Raw genomic sequence first — 5,717 nt, 5'->3', positions numbered from 1 at the left:
GCCTCAACTTGACTACTACATCAACGGTCGTCAGTATAATATGGGGTATTACTTAGCAGATGGCATCTACCCACAATGGGTGATACTTGTCCAAGCAATTCCAAACCCTGCAAATGATGCTGAAAAGTGTTTTACCGTACACCAAGAGGCATATCGAAAAGATGTTAAGAGAGCTTTCAGTATTCTACAAGCACGGTGGAAAATCATCAAGGAACCGGCAAGATGGTGGAGTCGAGAAAATTTGGACTCCATCATGATGTCTTGCATCATATTACACAACATGATTGTGGAGGATGAGCGAAATGGGTATATTGATGGAAAGTCTGATGACGACCAAGATGATCCAAATAGGTCAAGAAGGGCTCATGCAAAAATATATGATGGGCCTAATTTGCCTTTCAATCCAAGAGCTGGTAGTATCTTTTTAAATGAGTACATGAGGTGCTATAGGATGATACATTCCCCTGCCACAAACAAGTACCTACAACAAAATCTTGTTGCACATCGTTAGGCCAAAAGAAGCATGGAGTAGGCGTTTAAGTTTTATGTTGTTAAATGTTTTGAAAAATGTTGTTTAAGTTTCATGTTGTTAAATGCTTTTTTTATGTTGTTTAATATTATTTAATGTTACTTAATCTTGTTTAATGTTGTTTCATGTTACTTAGCTCATTATCTTCAAACGGCAATAAGTACACCATGCAAGCCATCCCTTTTCCACAAGCAAAAGCGCAAAAGCACATGGTCAAACACACAAGCTAGCTATCAAGCTTTTCACTACTAGGAAAAATGATGAAGGGCATTGTGATCAGTGGTGGAGTGAGATCTTGCCCCTCCCCTCCAGTTCAGCAACTCTAACTATACTTATAAAAATATAAGTGCGACCAATTGGTATCAAACTGTAAGGGCAAAGATACTCAAAGCTATGGGCAGGCACTTGGAAATGAAAATCGAAACCGAAACACAAACCAAATCAGACCACACTGAACAGTTCGATTTTGCGCTTTTGAAACAATTGCAGTTTTGAAACCAAACGCAATGTAGTGAAATGGTTTGGTTTCAATTTTGGCTTTTGAAAACTGTACCAAAACTAACCACCCCTCAAATTAAATGAGTTTTAATTGATTGTTTGTTATAGTCCATACATTCAGTATGAACTGAACCACACTAGCACGTCATCCCTTTCTACCCCTAGCATACAAAATGTTTAATTATATCAATACTAAGGTTCTAAAAGATGTTAGGAGCTGGTCGGGCGGTGGGCTAGGGCCTAGCGCCTAGGCGGATTTAAGTAAATCTACTATATTTCATGTAAATAAGTGTCTGTTTATACTTAAAATATATATAATTTCATCATAAACTACAAAACAGAATGACATATATATTATGAAGTATTGGAACATAATGAAAATATGGGGAACAAACATATAATGTTTGTTCATTTAAGTATTCAACAAGTCTCTTACAATGTATTGAAAAAAATAAAATGCAAAATGAAAGTTATCTGTCTAAGTGAGTCGCAACCTAGGTAGGTGACTAGGTAGGTCTAGGCGGGCTAGGCGGGTGCCTTAGTAAGTTTAGGCACCCTTCTTAATTTTCAAATGCCTAGGCATTAATCGGGAAGGTTGCCAGCCGCCTAGCTCCAAGGCGGGGTCTAGGTGGTAGTAGGGGGATTTTTAGAACAATGATGAATACATTAGCTTTGTGTAGAAACTAGAAAGCTGATTGGTTTATTGAGAGAGAGAGAGAGAGTCAACAATCACTTTCACTTTTCTCTCTACAAACCTTGGTGAACTTTGAGATCCCTCACATCGAAGTTGGGGAAGGGGGCAAACTACCATACATTCTTGTTAAAAATAAAAATTAAAAAAATAAAAAATAAAAAAAGAATGTTAGGTCATTGCCACTTTTAAGGTCTTCTCTTTTCTTATAACAACTTCTTGTAATTTGAAAACATATATGTTGTTCTTTGTATAATCTTCTTGCAGTTTGCTGCAAGTTTGGTGCAGTTTTGCTGCAGGTTCATTAATTAACGTATTGTATGGAAAATGAGATCATCTTATACGTAGATAGGTGTAAATTTTAAACTATACATTTTTTCTCAAAAATCAAACCTAAACTGTTTGAAACCACACGGAACCGAACCAAATGGTTTGGTTTCATTTCGGTTTTGGCTTCAAAACTGCACCACACCGAACTGCAAAATTTCGGTTTCACTTAAAACTGTACCGAACCAAACCGTGCCCACCCCATGAATGGAGATGAGTGTGTTCATGGTGAAAGTGGTCCGGCCATCGATACGCCAAACTTTAAATGTCACTTGGGAATACCTGATCCTAGAACACTCCACTTTGCCAAGAAAGCTAATGAAGTGACATCGTTCAACGAAAGAATAAAAAAAACTCTTAGCTGACAGAGACTTGGGATAAATAATTAGTCGAAAATGTGAACTTGATGTTTAACCAAACGGCCAAACCACTTTCACCATAAAGACACTCATCTCTTTGAGTATCTTTGCCCCTATAGTTTGCTACAAATTCGTTGCACTTATATTTTAAAAAATATAGTTGGAATTGCTGAACGTGGTGTTGAAGTTTCAATTTCACAGCAAAATGCATAACCTTGTCTTCAGGTTTAGAATACAAAGTGTTCCTTCACTGAGGTCCCTTATTCAAGAGTTGGGAGTGCATTCCATTACATTACCATACTCAAAATTATTCACCCAGCCAAGCTCGGTAGCGAATTGGTATGCCCGCATCAGCAATCAATTACTAAAGTACATAATTAGCTCATTTAGTTAATCGATCTGTGCAACACATAAACTTTGTAATTTTTAGACTCAAAATAGTGCAATCGATCAACACCGACCGTTAAGCTTGCTTCCCCCTAATGCATTATTAGCTTGGAGATTCGGAGGTTTCTCCTAGTAATGGTATTAACTGTTTCATGGAAAGAAAAGGTTCAAAATAATAACATGGTTTTGCAACCATATCCGATTTAATATCAATGGTTAGGATTGGATGATCAAAGCAAGACACCAAATGCAATAGCACCGGAGAGTTTTGTGGCCAGAATAACCTTTACCAGCTTTTATAGAAAAGTTTGGACAGAGGAATCTTGGATAGGTTGAGTGATACGATTTTGTTTGTTTGTTTAGATTGATTAAAATTGGAAAAGGAATAAGTGACGTTGGCCTGTCTTCCAAGTCCCAAGCAACGACTTTGTTTACAAGTATTTTCTTTTTAATCAATCGAAAGGATTCGATCTGATTGATAAAGAAAAGAAAGATACTGAACGTGCTAAACTAAGGCTTGTGACTGACTTGAACGCGCGTTAGACATTTTCTGTAGATCTCTATTTAAATTTATATAATATTATCTGTATGTAAAAAACAATTATTTTTATTTTATCTTCCAATAGTTTCCAATGTAATAATATAAATTTAGTAAATGTGCAATTTTCAAATTTAAAAAAAAAAAAACTTTGGAATTATTTCAGCTACTATAATAATTATAGCGCCCGTTATACCTAACGAAATAATTAGCTAGTATTAGTGCTTTGGTCGTTCATTTCCCCAATTTATAATTAACAAGTGGTAGTTTTTGTTCTTTAGCTTGGGAAAAAACACAAATGATGATGAATATTATTCATTTTAGAACCCAATAGATCAAAAGTCACCCAATCAGAAAATTATAACGCTTTCTTATTTTCTTATTTACATTATATATATATTTTTAATTAAAGTATTGATTGACGTACTTATTTTCTATTATTGACACATACATAATTTATGTGACAACCAATCCCTAACTTCACGATTTTATTAATTTTTAAATGAGTGAATTGACGAAAATGCCCATAGAGGCGAGATTGTTGACTTTCGTTGACCATCATTTTGTGACGTGTGTAGGCTATTATTTTATTTTATTCTCGAAGTGCTTTATGGTACGAACGCATAGACATAAGCGGAACTAAATTTGGGGGTACGACGAATATTTTACAAATTTCAGAGCAAAATGGGCGTTTTGGTAAATTCACGTTACGGGAGATAATTTTCTATATTTGTGTTGAAGCTGTTGAACTTTAAACCTTATGACCCTTGGGCCGGGCTTTCAAGGCCAGGCCCTTTGACCCAAAACCCATTAGACCCAAGCCTTTGGGCCTTAGAACCCAGCCAAGTGGCAAAGCCCAGGCCCACCGAACCCAAGCCCAAACCTATTCGACCCAAGCCCAAGAACCCAGGCCCAAATCCTGTCCAACCCGTCCCAAAATATTTATTTTTGGGATATAATTTCCGTGATAGGCCAAAATAAACTCTTGTTTATTTACTACCATTACTCACAATTCTTTATCTAAATTTATTAGTCACTCACAAAATCCATAACCAAAATTTGGTTACCAAAACATAAGATTTAATTTTTCAATTAAACACCAAATTTCTTTTCATCAATTCAATTTCCCAACAAAAGATTAATCTCAATTATTTAAGGTTGCATCTAACCCTTGTTAGACTGCTTATGTACCCTTGAATGGAATTAAGCCTTTCGTAGTTCACCATTCATTTTTATTCCATTTCCCAAATCCTTCTAGTGACTACCATCTACGAAACTAGGTTCAAATAAATGAATCACACCAAATGAAAATCATTCATGGATTTAGAAGATCAAAATGAGCTTAAAAAGATAGCTTTGGCCCTTTGGCCACACGCCGCCGCAGGTGGTGGTTTCCGACGAACGAAAACCACCAAATTCCGACCAACTCTAAAAATTACCAAATTTTACAGGCAAGTAGAGTTCATTGAGAGGAACAACTTTCATACCTGGGCCGAAGTCCAATTCGGCCAGAAAATACCTCAAATTGCCCTCGAACCACCAGAAACCCTTAAATTTGGGTGTTCTTGATTCGACTCCAAAACCATTATGACGCCCCAACTAATGCATGGGTTTTGTCCCAGACCTCAAGGGGAGTCCAAAGGTGGTGGCAATTGAAGGGAATCGCTTCGGAATTCACCGGAAAAATGAGAAACCCGCCTGTACAACCATGGGTTTATGGCTTTGATTCGTAAAATTGGATAAGAAATTTAAGAATCTAACACTACAAAGATGTTGGGCTCGTCAAGAGCTTTCCATAGACACCGGAATCACTTCCAACGGACATCGGACGGGATAGGACCGGGTCAAGGAACCGGGTCGGGTCAGCAGAGTAAGGGGATCCGGTTCTCTCTCATCCTCCTCCCTCATTTCCCCTCCTTTCTTTCCCCCTTGATTCGTCTGTGTCCCTCCCTTTTTTGTCGTTTCTTTTCCATCACAGTCGTCCATATCCTTCCTTTCTTTTCTTTTCTTCTCATCTCAGCCACACACGTGATAGAATCTCAGTGCTCCAGAAATCTGGAGCCTTCTAAATGAGGCCTAAATTTCAAATATGTCCCTAACTTTATACGTTAATAACTCTTTCGTTAAAACTCCGTTTCACAAACGATTTTCGCCTACGCGCTCGTAGGATCATCCTCTATCCAAATATGTCAAGAAATCCGATAAAAATATATATAAGGATAAAATACGTCCTTGCACAATTACGTTAAGCCAACTAGAGGCATTTCCATCTTTTCAACTTAACGATAAATTTCACAACATAATTTATAATAGTTTTTGGAAACAAAACTTTAAAAGTTCTAAATTCAATTTTTCATACCCATAAGTTGATTTATTTTCAATTTTCTC

Source organism: Pyrus communis, chromosome 7 (genome assembly GCF_041283825.1).
Source record: "Pyrus communis isolate YQ-2024b chromosome 7, ASM4128382v1, whole genome shotgun sequence".
NCBI lineage: Eukaryota > Viridiplantae > Streptophyta > Magnoliopsida > Rosales > Rosaceae > Pyrus > Pyrus communis.
Note: the sequence above shows the minus strand (reverse complement) of the source record.